The following is a 17,767-nucleotide window of genomic DNA, read 5'->3' on the forward strand; positions in this document are numbered from 1 at the left end:
CAGTGTATCTGTTTCGGTTGATGTGCATGATTGGCAGCAGCCTGCTGAGGTAGTGCCGACCGCGGCTGTGCTGTCTCCTGCGCCAGATTGCCAGGGCGTCAGTCAAGTGGAGGAGATGGCCCTGTACGCGGGCGATACGCGGCGGGACATGGCGACCCCCGAGGCGGGATCTGGTGCGCCACCTCTCCTAGCACATGCGGTGAGATCTTCTGAGCTGCACAATGGTGTGGCCGATCTGTGACTGAGGTATGTTGTAATGCGGATTTAAATCTCTATTTTGATTTGCCTCAAAAACCAGAGACTAATTTGAATAATCATATTGAACAGTTGGAGGATGAGCTCAATGGAGCTAAGTCTGTACCTACTATTACTAATATGAACAATAAGGCAGTGGTAGGTTTGAATCAAAATAACATATTACTATATGATCCTATTGTTCTATCTCCATTGATGTTATTGATTCGGTTAAAAACATTGAACATCCACTTGACGGAGTGGCAAATGATGTCCATGAGAAGAGTCAGATGAAGTCAACGCCTACTAAGGAGGAAGTTATAGCCTTTGGTGGTATTGCTCCTACTATGGCTCGCTCAAGTGCACGTCTGCGGCGTAAGGACAATGCGGATGATGACGCTTTGGATAGAGCTATGAAGCTAGCTCAGCACCGTGATACTCCTACAGTGAGTGACAGGTACACATTCTAACTTATCTTTTATTAATAAAGATAATTCGGAGATTATTGAATTAGCTGAACGGTTAGGAGTTTCTCTAGGAAAAAACATACATGACGCGGGGAAAATAGTAGACGATATTAAGAGGTTTGAAGAGAGTCGAAATATTCAGTTTTTACAAAAAAGTGTTGATTATGTTATTGAAGGGGATGATGGTCCCTCCAATTTAGTAATGTCCAATGTGTCAGCCTTATTTGAAGATCTTGTTGATGAGGATAAAGAGTATAGTGATGTAGAAGAATTAGTAGGAGATCCTTTACCACCTATAAAAGAAAAGAAAGTAAGGCAAATAAAAGTTTATGATTCTTCTAACATTCATAGAAGTATTAGAAAAAGAGTTAAATTTTTTTACTAATAATGCAAAATTTAAGAGGCGTGATTTGGAATGGAGGTGGCTTTGGTGATATTGCTAAGCATCGTTTTGTTAAAGAGTCTATAAGGGAGGCAATGCAAAATGTTTCGCCCCGGTCAACATCCGAAGTAAACAAATACATAAGACCAAAGCTGAATTGGTAAATTCAGTAATCATCACATAATGTAAGCCCAAGGATGTTGGATTTACATGCATGCTATAAGTCTTTCCAACTCCAGTCTATATGTTTTGTCGTTTCAATGTAAACTTTGTCTTACAGAGAAACTAAAATTTTCTTTTTTTCTGGAAGTAAAAACAGCAAGCTCTGTCATCAATTTAAAGAACCAAATAAGTAATTCATTCACATAAGTGTTCTACAACGTGTAGCATACTTAAATTCGTTCCTCTATGAATTACAATCTATAAGAATCCAAGAGCAACTTGTAATCATCTGAGGGTTCCCGACAAACAGAGAAGCAGTTGTTCGACCACCAAACATTACCCTTTACTGAAAGTAGTCTATAAAAGGAGACACCATGTGATTAACTATCATTTTGGAAGATCCATGGAAAAATTGAAAAATACTGACTCAAACCACCTTATCACGTGTCTAATCTGCAAAGAACTTAAGATGTCCACTTTTAAAATGACAAAGGTATGCTACATGCACTAATTTGCATATTTTTAATCCACTAATTAATTAAGGTTCACGAATAACAATTTTTCTTTATGTCTGCAAAGGTTTGCAAATATCATCTTTGTTTACGTACTACTTTTGTTTTGTGCTAGGATGGGATCGGAGGGCCACTTATTGATAGTGATGGGAATTTTATTGGCATGGAATTGTACAGCTCGGAAGAAACTCCGTACCTGCCCAGCCGCCCAGGAATGTAGTGCTTGAAGTCTTTTAAGGAGTTTCAATGCAAGGCATGGTAATTTCCATATTCAGGATGATTTTTGTATGGTTTGCAAGTGCTTTTTATGCACCATAGTATTGAAGTCGGAGAGATGCATTTGCCTTCACAAGACCTGCATTTGCCTTCACAAGTGCTTTTTTATGCACCATAGTATTGAAGTCGGAGAGATGCATTTGCCTTCACAAGACCTGCGTCCTCCTTTTATTAGTGTTCCTAACTAAATTTTGGGTCATTACATTCAGAGTGATAAAAAAGATCTGGGTCAGTTTCTCTTGGTTGTTCAGGTTACTTCTAATTTAAAACTCATACCGGTTGGTAAAGTCCCAACTTGCTTTTACTTGAACCATGTGTTTCCATTTTCTTAGACATATGAATGCACCGTTGTGCATGCTTTGGAATTTTTCACGGTGTTTATCGTTCAAGCCTTTGAAACTATAGAAATTGTGATCTATGTGTAGGGATGATGCTACTGCTGTCATCAACGATCATAACCAAACATGTATAAACTCCTTCAGTGACACACCTTTCATATGTATGCCAGCTATTTGGTCTAGATAATTTTGATTTAATTCTCCAGTCCAGATCTATTAAGCAAAGGGGATGGGGATAAGGATGTACCTTGTCTTCAACTGGGAATTTCCATCCGTGCGCTGTGAGGCCACCTTGTGGCTTTGGACCACGAGTCTGTGGAGGCAGTCCTCCAGCCGATGAACCAGGACTGCTGCCTAGGCTCAGCATCGTCCAAGACCTCAGCCAAGTGGAGATGGCCGGGAGTAGTGATGTTGGTGCGGCAGCGGCCGTGGCGATCGAGACGGTGAGAAGATCGCCGGGCACCACAACGGGCCGCTGACAGGAATCTGGGAGGTCAGAGCCGCCCTTGTTGGAAACAGTAGTTATTCCTACTGTAGCTTCTTGACGAAACTAAAAATTTATAAACAATGCATACCGTTTGATCAACAATTTATCAGATACAAGATAAAATACTCAGATACCATGGTCACTGTACTCATTTAGACATACTGTAGTAAATAGACTGTTTGATGTGTGCTTCCTAAACAGAAACAATGCCATGTTTTGGATCTAAAAACATATGCCCCTGTTTGTGATAGGCTTGGGTCAACTTAGGCTGGGAAAATCTATTATGATGTTATCCTAAACTCTGTTCAGCATTGTGAAGTTTTTAAAATGGGTAGTGCAGGGTCATTCATAGGGCCAACATTCAGTCATTCAGTCTGCAGCATATGCATGCTAATTTTGAGTAAAACAACTACAGAATATCCAAGAAAAATGTCAACTACTCTATACCAGATGAAGAATGTACAAGGTTGATCAAAAAACTATAGGTAATTAAGCAGACCGGTAATAAAACTGATGATTTCAATCTGGAGCACCATACCTAGTGATCTCGTGATTGCACACTGCAATCACGACTGTGAAGTGCTGCTACATTACCATATTGATCAGAGATTGTGTTTTAAATTGACAACTTAGTTCTACAAATTGTTTGCTAGAAGAGCTCATTTATCATCATGGGAGGAAGGTAGGATTGATAAATAAAGTTTAGATGCATAAATGCAACCTGCTCCAATGAGAAACAGACCACTCGTATTGTTCGTCACTAATTGCAGCAAACACATTCAGTAGGTATATATGCTACGATAGTCGACAAATACTTAGCAAATAAGGTAGACAGTCTCACCAATTGTCAATGGCTTCTTGAATTAGCTTTTGTTGCCTGATTTGTTTTAACTCTTGCGTGCCCAAAATCCTCTTCAATTTCAAGACATAGTTGCAGTTAGTAGTATCCGAAGGAGTAGTTTGCTTGTTTGCATTAACTGGAGGGTATAGAACAACTAAAAATAGCAAAAGTTGACCTCACAACATGAATCTGAAATCTTATAAACATAAGTAAATCTAGGTGACAGAAGATCAAGAAAATGCACTTGTAATTCGTAACCATCGATAAAATGATAGTAACAGTTTCAATCGAACAGAATCGGAAGATGCTATCTGAAGTCATATGTTATTTCAATGGAGTTGCGCATGTGTGTTCCACATAAGCAGTCAACTGAACATAGGTGGTAAGAGATAAGAAGAATCTGTACATGTCATGCTCGTGATAAACCTCTGACTTTGAGCGGACATGGTCCATCTATTGAAGAACAAAAAAAATCACAGATATTGTGCCATGTCACCTATGAGCTAAATAGTATTCTTTGATGAGATGGTAGAGTCAACTTTCGGCCGGCACGGACTTCTATCATAAAAAAAATCACAGATATTGGCATCTCATCAAAGTTCATTAGTAGAGTCAACTGTTGGCTATAAGCTAAGTGCCATATCATCTATAGTCATCTTAGAGCAAACAAGTATAATAGTGAGCTATAAAATTGTACTACTTTATTAGTGCATGGCCCACCATTCACTCTCGCATAGTGCCTAGGAGCACGTGCTAGGGTCAACTTCTTTGAGAATGACTAAATAGGCTAATAGAGAAATTGTCCCTGAAATAATAGAAGAATAAAGCTTTGAACCAAAACTACTAAATAGATAAAATAGATTGAACCCAAGATCAACAAATAAGTAAATTTTCTCATGACATCATGAGGGCCACCCATAGACTATTAGACCGATGCAAGCAATAATGTGCCGGCATGAATAAATTGTCTCACACTGCAGAACAATTGGGATTAAGGAATATATCTCAATCAATTTCAGCAGATGATGGAATGCCACTTGCAGATGCAAGAATTTTAGCTGTAATAATTTGCTCCAACTATTCCGTAAAAGGCTTCATTGCAACCTTGGGCTTCAAGAAATACCGCGGGATAATTTTTCAATTCCAAGAATGTTGTTCTTCAACTTGTCACACCGGCAGTCCCACTCCATCGAGCACATGACATACGCAACAATTTAGCATTTGAAGTATTGAACTCACTTTTCATCCCTAGAGCGAACATAAATGTTGATCCGTTTTAAGAAAATTGAATCAGAAGACATACAATGGCAATAGATAAACGTGGCGAAATTAAATTTCTCGCAAACAATATAGCATACCTAGTATGCAAAACCAGAGCACCAAAATAATTCGAAATTCCACAAAGAGAACTGAATTTGTGTGCAGGAAACAAATACATGCATAAGAAAAAGGCTCCCATTACACCCGAGCAGACATCTTTTCAGCGAATCGCCTCACCTGCTAACATTTCCAAAAGGAGTAAGACCGTAAATACAAAGAAAACTCTTTGTATAAACTATAAAGCAAGCAATAAAGTGAAAAAGCTCCTACTAAAATGTATGTTTGTCTACAATTCGAAAAAGTACTCTGGAGGATCATTTGAATTATGAAAGAAAATCCATTTTGACAGGTCCTTCTACGTTTGCTGAAGGCACAAACCACCACTCCCAGATAACCCTGACATATCCTATATGAAATTAACAAAAGGACGAAGTATGTTCTCATCTAGGCTAGATCTGTTGTTAATTAGACGAGCGAAGGGCTCTGAACCATGAAATTGGTGCAAGGTAATTCGCAAGGAGGCACGTGGATCAGTGGATGGGGACTTACGCAGGAGTTGGGATGGAGATGGGAGGTGGTCGTCGAAAACGAAGTCGAACTGGAGGTGGCGGTGGTCCTTGCGCTCCTGCGTCGGGGTGAGGCGCGGTGGCCGGGGTCGAACAGGATGTTGGCGAGGCGCGTTGGCCGAGGTCGGCAGCGCCGAACCTTAGCGCTCGGTCTCATCGTCGGGGTGAGCGCGGTGGCCTGGTTCGGGCGCCCCAACAAAGGGAGCCCCTGGATCGCGAGGCCGGGCCTCAGCCTACAAAGCGGCGGCAGATCTTGGTGCTGGTGGCAGCTCGGCATCGACCTTGGTGTGGTGACGGCGGCGTTGGAGGCAATGGATGCGAGATGAGCGATGAGTGAAATGGGAGAGATGATGGATTGGTAACATCTGCTGGGCTTGGCCCACTTAGGCGCGGGCGGTCGAGCGGAACGACGAACGTACGACCAAGATTTTGACGTATTAGAGGCGGGGAAAAATAAGGAACATGTTTAGTCTTTTTAAGTAGTAGAGAAATGGTGCTGCAGTAAGCTGGATAAGTGCTAAGCAGAGCGTGGTGGCGAAGTCTTCAACTGAATCTGAATACATAGCGGCTTCGGAGGCGTCATCGGAAGCGATATGGATGAAAAGATTCATTACTGAGCTTGGTGTGGTTCCTAGTGCATTGGACCCATTGACCATCTATTGTGATAACATGCGTTCCATAGCCAATGCACAAGAGCCAATGTCACACAACAGCTGAAGCATATCAAGCTGTGCTTTCATGTGATTCGCGAGTATATATGTCGAAGATGGTGACATAAAGATTTGTAATTACACACAGATCTAAATATGGCAGATCCGTTGACTAAAACTCTCCCTAGAGCAAAATATGACCTACACCAGAACGCCATGGGTGTTAGGTACATTACCATGTAATCTAGATTATTGACTCTAGTGCAAGTGGGAGAGTGTTGGAGATATGCCCAAGAGGCAATAATAAAATGGTTATTATTATATCTTTGTGTTTATGATAAATGTTTGCATCACATGCTATAATTGTATTAACCGGAAACATTAATACTTGTGTGTTATGTAAACAGAAAAGAGTCCCTAGTAAGCCTCTTGTTAAACTAGCTTGTTGATTAATAGATGATCATGATTTCCTGATCATGAACATTGGATGTTGTTAATAACAAGTTTATGTCATTGAGTGAATGATATAATGGACACACCCAAATAAGTGTAGCATAAGATCAAGTCATTAAGTTTATCTTGCTATAGACTTTCGATACATAGTTACCTAGTCCTTCGACCATGAGATCATTTAAATCACTTACACCGGAAGGGTACTTTGATTACATCAAACGCCACTGCGTAAATGGGTGGTTATAAAGATGGAATTGAGTATTCGAAAATTATGAGTTGAGGCATATGGTTCAAGAGTGGGATTTGTCCATCCCGATGACGGATAGATATACTCTGGGCCCTCTCGGTGGAATGTCGTCTAATTAGCTTGCAAGCATGTGACAAGGTCACAAGAGATGACATACCACAGTACGAGTAAAGTGTACTTGTCGGTAAAGCGGTTGAACTAGGTATGGAGATATCGATGATCAAATCACGGACAAGTAAAGTATCGCGTGACAAAGGGAATCGGTATCGTATTTTAATGGTTCAACCGATCACTAAGTTATCGCTGAATCTATGGGAGCCATTATGGATCTCCAGGTCCCGCTATTGGTTATTGGTCAAAGAGGAGTCTCGATCATGTCCGCATAGTTCACGAACCGTAGGGTGACGCGCTTAAGGTTTGATGTTGTATAGTAGCTTCGGAATATGAGATGGAGACCGAATGTTGTTCGGAGTCTGGGATGGGATCCAGGACATCACGAGGAGGTCCGGAATGGTCCGTAGAATAAGATTCATATAAGGGAAGTTGATTTCTAGGTTTCGGAAAAGTTCGGGATTTTTCCGATGGACGACCGGGAAAGTTCTAGAAGGTTCTAGGGGTCCACCAAGGGGCCCACGACCCTAGGAGTTCCAACATTGGCCGAGGGGGTGCAGCCTAGCCCTAATGGGCCAGGGGCACATGCCCCTCAAGGCCCAAGTCGGTCAGCCCACTAGGGTTCCCCAAAACCCTAGGGGCCCCTCCCCCCTCTTGGCCGCCGGCCCTAGATGGGTTGGGGCATAGGGGGCCACCCCAACCAAACTCCTGAAGGAGATATGCCCTAGAGGCAATAATAAAGTGGTTATTATTTATATCTTTATGTTTATGATAAATGTTTATATATCATGCTATAATTGTATTAACCGAAACATTAGTACATGTGTGATATGTAGACAACAAGAAGTCCCTAGTATGCCTCTTAAACTAGCTTGTTGATTAATGGATGATTAGTTTCATAATCATGAACATTGGATGTTATTAATAACAAGGTTATATCATTATATGAATGATGTAATGGACACACCCAATTAAGCGTAGCATAAGATCTCGTCATTAAGTTATTTGCTATAAGCTTTCGATACATAGTTACCTAGTCCTTATGACCATGAGATCATGTAAATCACTTATACCGGAAAGGTACTTTGATTACATCAAACGCCACTGCGTAAATGGGTGGTTATAAAGGTGGGATTAAGTATCCGGAAAGTATGAGTTGAGGCATATGGATCAACAGTGGGATTTGTCCATCCCGATGACGGATAGATATACTCTGGGCCCTCTCGGTGGAATGTCGTCTAATGTCTTGCAAGCATATGAATAAGTTCATAAGAGACCACATACCACGGTACGAGTAAAGAGTACTTGTCAGGAGACGAGGTTGAACAAGGTATAGAGTGATACCGAAGATCAAACCTCGGACAAGTAAAATATCACGTGACAAAGGGAATTGGTATCGTATGTGAATGGTTCATTCGATCACTAAAGTCATCGTTGAATATGTGGGAGCCATTATGGATCTCCAGATCCCGCTATTGGTTATTGGTCGGAGTGAGTACTCAACCATGTCCGCATAGTTCACGAACCGTAGGGTGACACACTTAAAGTTGGATGTTGAAATGGTAGAACTTGAATATGGAATGGAGTTCGAATATTTGTTCGGAGTCCCGGATGAGATCCCAGACATCACGAGGAGTTCCGGAATGGTCCGGAGAATAAGATTCATATATAGGATGTCATTTTAAGTGAATTAAAATGATGCGGAAGGTTCTATGGAAGGTTCTAGAAGGTTCTAGAAAAGTCCGGAAGAAACCACCAAGGAAGGTGGAGTCCCGGTGGGACTCCACCTCCATGGCCGGCCAACCCTAGTGGGGGTGGAGTCCCAAGTGGACTCCCCCTTAGGGGGCCGGCCACCCCCCCATATGGAAGGTGGAACTCCCACCTCTAGTGGGAGTCCTAGCTTGGGTAGGTTTCCCCACCATATGGAAGGTTTTTGGTTCGGGTCTTATTCGAAGACTTGGAGACCAACACTTGGGGTTCCACCTATATAATGAGGGGCCAAGGGGAGGGGGCCGGCCACCCAAGAACCACAAGGTGGCCGCACCCCTATAGTGGCCGGCGCCCCCTCTCCCCAAACCCTAGCGGCCTCTCTCCTCCACTAAATCCCGCACGCTTAGCGAAGCTCCGCCGGACTTCTCCACCACTACCGACACCACGCCGTCGTGCTGTCGGATTCAAGAGGAGCTACTACTTCCGCTGCCCGCTGGAACGGGGAGGTGGACGTCGTCTTCATCAACAACCGAACGTGTGACCGAGTACGGAGGTGCTGCCCGTTCGTGGCGCCGGAAGCGATCGTGATCAAGATCTTCTACGCGCTTTTGCAAGCGGCAAGTGAACGTCTACCGCAGCAACAAGAGCCTCCTCTTGTAGGCTTTGGAATCTCTTCAAGGGTGAGACTCGATAAACCCCTCGTTGCTACCGTCTTCTAGATTGCATCTTGGCTTGGATTGCGTGTTCGCGGTAGGAAAATTTTTGTTTTCTATGCAACGTTATCCTACAGTGGTATCAGAGCCAGGTCTATGCATAGATGGTTGCACGAGTAGAACACAATGGTTTTGTGGGCGTTGATGCTCTTGTTATCTTTAGTTTGAGTACTTTGCATCTTTGTGGCATAGTGGGATGAAGCGGCTCGGACTAACTTTACATGACCGCGTTCATGAGACTTGTTCCTCGTTCGACATGCAACTTGTATTGCATAAGAGGCTTTGCGGGTGTCTGTCTCTCCTACTACAGTGAAGATTCAATTTACTCTTCTATTGAAAACATTAGTATCAACGTTGTGGTTCATGTTCGTAGGTAGATTAGATCTCTCTCGAAAACCCTAAACCACGTAAAATATGCAAACCAAATTAGAGACGTCTAACTTGTTTTTGCAGGGTTTGGTGATGTGATATGGCCATTATGTGATGATGAATATGTATGAGATGATCATTATTGTATTGTGGCAACCGGCAGGAGCCTTATGGTTGTCTTTAAATTTCATGTTGAGTAGTATTTCAAAGTAGTTGTAATAGTTGCTACATGGAGGACAATCATGAAGACGGCGCCATTGACCTTGACGCTACGCCGACGATGATGGAGATCATGCCCGAAGATGATGGAGATCATGTCCGTGCTTTGGAGATGAAGATCAAAGGCGCAAAGACAAAAGGGCCATATCATATCACATATGAACTGCATGTGATGTTAATCCTTTTAAGCATCTTATTTTGCTTAGATCGCGACGGTAGCATTATAAGATGATCCCTCACTAAAATCTCAAGATAATAAAGTGTTCATCCTTAGTAGCACCGTTACCATGACTTGTCGTTTTGAAGCATCTCGTGATGATCGGGTGTGTTAGAATCAACAAGTACATACAACGGGTGCAAGAAAGTTTTGCACATGCGGATACTAAGGTGGCCTTGACGAGCCTAGCATGTACAGACATGGTCTCGGAACACGTGATACCGAAAGGTAGAGCATGAATCATATGGTTGATATGATGAACACTTTGAGTGTTCGCCATTGAAATCACACCTTGTCTCGTGATGATCGGACTTAGGTGCGGTGGATTTGGTTCGTGTGATCACTAAGACAATGCGAGGGATATTGTTTTGAGTGGGAGTTCATCTAGATTTTTAATTATGTTGAATGAAAATTTGAACTCAATTTGTCATAAACTTAGTCTAAACTTTTGCAAATATATGTTGTAGAGATGGCGTCCCCAATCAATTTTAACCAGTTCCTAGAGAAATAAAAACTCAAGAGCAACGGTAGCAACTTCACCGACTGGTTCCATCATGTGAGGATCTTCCTCTCTGGCGGAAATCTGCAATATGTGCTTGATGCACCGCTAGGTGACCCTCCTGCAGAAACTGAAACCGATGAAGTAAAAGTTGTTTACGAGACTCGGAAAATTCGGTACTCTCAAGTTCAGTGTGCCATCCTGTGCAGTCTGGAATCCGATCTTCAAAAACGTTTTGAGCACCACGATCCTCATGAGTTGATGAAAGAGCTGAAAGCTATTTTTGAGACTCATGCGGCCGTGGAATGCTATGAAGCATCGAAACAATTCTTCAACTGTATGATGGAAGAAGGCAGCTCCGTTAGTGAGCACATGCTCGCCATGACCGGGCATGCGAAGAAACTCAGTGACTTGGGAATAGTGATTCCTAACAGACTGGGGATTAATCGTGTCCTTCAATCACTGCCACCAAGTTACAAGAACTTTGTGATGAACTACAATATGCAGAACATGAACAAGGAGTTACCTGAACTCTTTGGCATGCTAAAAGCTGCTGAGATTGAGATCAAGAAAGAGCACCAAGTGTTGATGGTCAACAAGACCACCAGTTTCAAGAAACAGGGCAAGTCTAAGGGAAAATTCAAGAAGGGTGGCAAGAAAGCTGCCACGCCTCCTATGAAACCTAAGAACGGCCCTAAGCCTGATGCTGAGTGCTATTACTTCAAGGAGAAGGGACACTGGAAGCGTAATTGCTCCAAGTATCTGGCTGATCTGAAGAGCGGCCTTGTCAAGAAGAAGAAAGAAGGTATATCTGATATACATGTTATAGATGTTTATCTCACTGGTCCTCGTTCTAGTACCTGGGTATTTGATACTGGTTCGGTTGCTCATATTTGTAACTCGACACAGGAACTAAAGAATAAACGGAGACTAATGAAAGATGAAGTGACGATGCGCGTTGGAAACGGATCCAAGGTCAATGTGATCGCAGTCGGCACACTTCCTCTACATCTACCTTCGGGATTAGTTTTAAGCCTAAATAATTGTTATTTTGTACCTGCGTTGAGCATGCACATTATATCTGGATCTTGTTTAATGCAAGACGGTTATTCATTCAAGTCTGAGAATAAAGGTTGTTCTATTTTTATGAATAATATCTTTTATGGTCAAGCACCAGAAAAGAATGGCTTATTTCTGTTAGATCTCGATAGTAGTGATACGCATATACATAACGTTGATGCTAAGCGAATTAAATTGAATGATAATTCTACTTATATGTGGCACTGTCGTTTTGGTCATATTGGAGTGAAACGCATGAAGAAACTCCATAAAGATGGATTACTTGAATCACTTGACTTTGAGTCACTTGATAGATGCGAAGCATGTCTAATGGGAAAAATGACAAAGACTCCATTTTCTGGTATGATGGAGCGAGCTACTGACTTATTGGGAATCATACATACCGATGTGTGCGGACCGATGAGCGTAGCATCGCGCGATGGTTATCGTTATGTTCTAACCTTCACAGATGATCTGAGTAGATATGGGTATATCTATTTCATGAAACATAAGTCCGAAACTTTCGAGAAGTTTAAGGAATTCCAAAGTGAAGTAGAAAATCAACGTAACAAGAAGATTAAATTTCTACGATCTGATCGTGGAGGTGAATATCTGAGTTATGAGTTTGGCATGCATTTAAAGAAATGTGGAATACTTTCACAATTGACACCGCCGGGAACACCTCAACGAAACGGTGTGTCCGAACGTCGTAATCGAACTCTCTTAGATATGGTTCGTCCTATGATGTCTCTTACTGATTTGCCGTTATCATTTTGGAGTTATGCATTAGAGACAGCCGCATTCACTTTAAATAGAGCACCATCAAAATCCGTAGAAACGACACCGTATGAATTATGGTTTAATAAGAAACCTAAGCTGTCGTTCCTGAAAGTTTGGGGTTGCGAAGCCTATGTAAAGAAGTTACAACCGGACAAGCTAGAACCCAAAGCGGAGAAATGCATCTTCATAGGATACCCTAAGGAAACTATAGGGTATACTTTCTATCACAAATCCGAAGGCAAAATCTTTGTTGCTAAGAACGGAACCTTTCTTGAGAAAGAATTTCTCACTAAAGAAGTGACTGGAAGAAAAGTAGAACTTGATGAGATTGATGAATCTATACTCGTTGATCAGAGTAGCGCACCGGAAACTGTTCTGTACCACTGCACCGCAACAGAGGAAGCTAATGATAATGATCATGAAACTTCGAACGAGGAAACTCTTTGAACCTCGCAGATCGACAAGGGAACGTACCACTCCTGATTGGTATGATCCTTGTCTAAATGTCATGATTGTGGATAACAATGATGAGGACCCTGTGACGTATGAAGAAGCGATGATGAGCCCAGATTCCAACAAATGGCAAGAAGCCATGAAATCCGAAATGGGATCCATGTATGATAACAAAGTATGGACTTTGGTAGACTTACCTGATAGCCGAAAGGCTGTCGAGAATAAATGGATCTTCAAGAGAAAAACAGATGCTGATGGTAATATTACTGTCTATAAAGCTCGACTTGTCGCAAAGGGTTTCCGACAAATTCAAGGAGTTGACTACGATGAGACTTTCTCACCTGTAGCAAAGCTAAAATCTGTGAGGATTTTGTTAGCAATAGCTGCATTTTTCGATTATGAGATTTGGCAGATGGATGTCAAAACGGCGTTCCTTAATGGAGACATTGAGGAAGAGTTGTATATGGTACAACCCAAAGGTTTTGTCGATCCTAAAAATGTTGACAAAGTATGCAAACTTCAGCGTTCAATCTATGGACTGAAGCAAGCATCAAGAAGTTGGAACCGACGCTTTGATAAGGTGATCAAAGACTTCGGGTTTATACAGTGTCATGGAGAGGCCTGTATTTACAAGAAAGTGAGTGGGAGCTCTGTAGCATTCCTGATATTATATGTAGATGACCTATTATTAATCGGGAATGATATAGAACTATTAAGCAGTGTTAAAGGTTATTTGAATAATAGTTTTTCAATGAAAGACCTTGGTGAAGCATCGTATATATTAGGCATCAAGATTTATAGAGATAGATCAAGACGCCTAATAGGGCTATCACAGAGTACATACCTGGACAAGATTCTAAAGAAGTTTAGAATGGACGAAAGTAAGAAAGGGTTCTTACCTATGTTACCAGGCAAGGTCTTGAGTAAGACTCAAGGACCGGCTACGGCAGAAGAAAGAGAAAGGATGAGTAATATCCCCTATGCCTCAGCAGTAGGATCTATCATGTATGCCATGCTATGTACTAGACCGGATATAGCACATGCTGTTAGTTTGACTAGCAGATATCAAAGTGATCCAGGAATGGAACACTGGACAGCGGTCAAGAATATCCTGAAGTACTTGAAAAGAACTAAGGATATGTTTCTTTGTTATGGAGGTGACCAAGAGCTCGTTGTAAACGGTTACACCGATGCAAGTTGGAACACTGATCCTGATGACTCTAAGTCACGGTCGGGTACGTGTTTATATTGAATGGTGCTGCGATGGTGGGCAAGCTCGAAGCAGTGCACGGTGGCGAAGTCTTCAACAGAATCAGAGTCCATAGCGGCTTCAGAGGCTTCATCAGAAGCGGTATGGATGAAGAGGTTCATTGTAGAGCTCGATGTGGTTCCTAGTGCATTGGACCCATTAATCATATACTGTGATAACATGGGTGCCATCGCCAATGCACAAGAGCCAAGGTCACACAAGAGGCTGAAGCATATCAAGCTGCGTTACCACTCGATTCGCGAGTACATCGAAGATGGAGAAGTAAAGATTTGCAAAGTACACACTGATCTGAATGTAGCAGATCCGTTGACTAAAGCTCTCCCTAGGGCAAAACATGACCAACACCAGAATGCCATGGGTGTTAGGTATATTACAATGTAATCTAGATTATTGACTCTAGTGCAAGTGGGAGACTGAAGGAGATATGCCCTAGAGGCAATAATAAAGTGGTTATTATTTATATCTTTATGTTTATGATAAATGTTTATATATCATGCTATAATTGTATTAACCGAAACATTAGTACATGTGTGATATGTAGACAACAAGAAGTCCCTAGTATGCCTCTTAAACTAGCTTGTTGATTAATGGATGATTAGTTTCATAATCATGAACATTGGATGTTATTAATAACAAGGTTATATCATTATATGAATGATGTAATGGACACACCCAATTAAGCGTAGCATAAGATCTCGTCATTAAGTTATTTGCTATAAGCTTTCGATACATAGTTACCTAGTCCTTATGACCATGAGATCATGTAAATCACTTATACCGGAAAGGTACTTTGATTACATCAAACGCCACTGCGTAAATGGGTGGTTATAAAGGTGGGATTAAGTATCCGGAAAGTATGAGTTGAGGCATATGGATCAACAGTGGGATTTGTCCATCCCAATGACGGATAGATATACTCTGGGCCCTCTCGGTGGAATGTCGTCTAATGTCTTGCAAGCATATGAATAAGTTCATAAGAGACCACATACCACGGTACGAGTAAAGAGTACTTGTCAGGAGACGAGGTTGAACAAGGTATAGAGTGATACCGAAGATCAAACCTCGGACAAGTAAAATATCGCGTGACAAAGGGAATTGGTATCGTATGTGAATGGTTCATTCGATCACTAAAGTCATCGTTGAATATGTGGGAGCCATTATGGATCTCCAGATCCCGCTATTGGTTATTGGTCGGAGTGAGTACTCAACCATGTCCGCATAGTTCACGAACCGTAGGGTGACACACTTAAAGTTGGATGTTGAAATGGTAGAACTTGAATATGGAATGGAGTTCGAATATTTGTTCGGAGTCCCGGATGAGATCCCGGACATCACGAGGAGTTCCGGAATGGTCCGGAGAATAAGATTCATATATAGCATGTCATTTTATGTGAATTAAAATGATGCGGAAGGTTCTATGGAAGGTTCTAGAAGGTTCTAGAAAAGTCCGGAAGAAACCACCAAGGAAGGTGGAGTCCCGGTGGGACTCCACCTCCATGGCCGGCCAACCCTAGTGGGGGTGGAGTACCAAGTGGACTCGCCCTTAGGGGGCCGGCCACCCCCCCCCCCCATATGGAAGGTGGAACTCCCACCTCTAGTGGGAGTCCTAGCTTGGGTAGGTTTCCCCACCATATGGAAGGTTTTTGGTTCGGGTCTTATTCGAAGACTTGGAGACCAACACTTGGGGTTCCACCTATATAATGAGGGGCCAAGGGGAGGGGGCCGGCCACCCAAGAACCACAAGGTGGCCGCACCCCTATAGTGGCCGGCGCCCCCTCTCCCCAAACCCTAGCGGCCTCTCTCCTCCACTAAATCCCGCACGCTTAGCGAAGCTCCGCCGGACTTCTCCACCACTACCGACACCACGCCGTCGTGCTGTCGGATTCAAGAGGAGCTACTACTTCCGCTGCCCGCTGGAACGGGGAGGTGGACGTCGTCTTCATCAACAACCGAACGTGTGACCGAGTACGGAGGTGCTGCCCGTTCGTGGCGCCGGAAGCGATCGTGATCAAGATCTTCTACGCGCTTTTGCAAGCGGCAAGTGAACGTCTACCGCAGCAACAAGAGCCTCCTCTTGTAGGCTTTGGAATCTCTTCAAGGGTGAGACTCGATAAACCCCTCGTTGCTACCGTCTTCTAGATTGCATCTTGGCTTGGATTGCGTGTTCGCGGTAGGAAATTTTTTGTTTTCTATGCAACGTTATCCTACAACTCCCCCCCTGAATAAAGAGGGGAGGGGGCAGGGGGGCAGCCACCCCTCACACCAGAAGTCTGGTCGCCCCCCTCTCTTCCTCCACCATACGTCTGCTCCGGCTTGGCAAAACCCTGCAGATTTTCTCCTCCACCACCATCACCACGCCGTCGTGCTGCTGAGTTTCCGATGAGAAGCTACCACACCTCCGCTGCCCGCTGGAACGGCGAGAGGAAGGACTTCACCGACACCGTACACGCGACCGAGTACGGAAGTGCTGCCGGATTGCAGCACCGGTACGATCGACTACACCAACAACGAGATCTGATCTCGTAAGGCTTTGGATCTTCGAGGGTTAGTCTCTTATTCCATCTCGTTGCTTCAATTTTCATAGATTAGATCTTGCCTTCTCCTAGATTGGATCTTGGATTTGTTCTTATTCGCGGTAGAATTTTTTTTCCATGCTACGAACCCATCAAGTACGAATGGTAGTTTATAACATGATGCTCCCTAGCTACTACGAATGGCAGTTTATCATAACGGGATCGTTCAACATACGCGGATCGAATAGGGGTTCGAGAAACAAGGGATCATAGGGGGTTCTTCTTCTTCTTCACTTCTTCTTCTTGTTCACTTCTTCACTTCTTCTCAGATGGTGGTGTTACCTCTGGCTTCCCACATTGCGTATGCCCACTCTTGCCTCTTCGCCTTCCGGGCATCATTGTCACCTGCGTCCACGCCATGGCCGGTCTCTACTTCATCAAAGGTGACAACCTCTTCGAAGAACTCATCCTCGCCCCAACCTAGGATCCAGTTGTGAAGAATGCATCAAGCAATGACCAACTTTACTTGAGTGTCAAAAGTGTGGTACGGTTTCTGGTTAAGGACCTTGAACCTGTTCTTCAATGCAGCAAAGGCCCTCTCAATGGTGACTCTAAGGCTTGAGTGTCTCAGATTGAACAACTCTTTCGCATTATGAGGTCGGTGCTTCACAGAGAACTCGTTGAGGTGGTACCTTGTTTTCCTGAAGGGCGGTAGAATACCAGGTCGGCATGCATATATATCTAGCATCTCCAAGGTAGAACTTACCCTCAAGGATTTGCAACCCATCAGGCCTTCACAAGCTGTCGGCCAGGATGCTCGCATCATGAGCTGAACCCTCCCACCCAGCAAGCACGTAGATGAACCTCATAACAAAATCCACAGCTGCTAGCACGTTCTGGCCGGTGTAGTGCTTCCTTC

At 43.1% G+C, this 17,767-nt stretch overlaps 1 long non-coding RNA gene across 1 annotated transcript; it reads right to left on the bottom strand.

The window, feature by feature from the left end:
- Positions 1–2,552: 2,552 nt before the first annotated feature.
- LOC127302102 (uncharacterized) lies at positions 2,553–5,145 on the bottom strand. The gene is made up of 3 exons (XR_007852644.2): positions 5,058–5,145; positions 4,106–4,947; positions 2,553–3,770 (listed from the first exon to the last, which is right to left on the bottom strand). It is a non-coding gene; the product is annotated as an uncharacterized lncRNA (long non-coding RNA).
- Positions 5,146–17,767: the final 12,622 nt, after the last annotated feature.

This window comes from Lolium perenne, chromosome 1, assembly GCF_019359855.2.
Source record: "Lolium perenne isolate Kyuss_39 chromosome 1, Kyuss_2.0, whole genome shotgun sequence".
In the NCBI taxonomy this organism is placed as follows: Eukaryota; Viridiplantae; Streptophyta; class Magnoliopsida; order Poales; family Poaceae; genus Lolium; species Lolium perenne.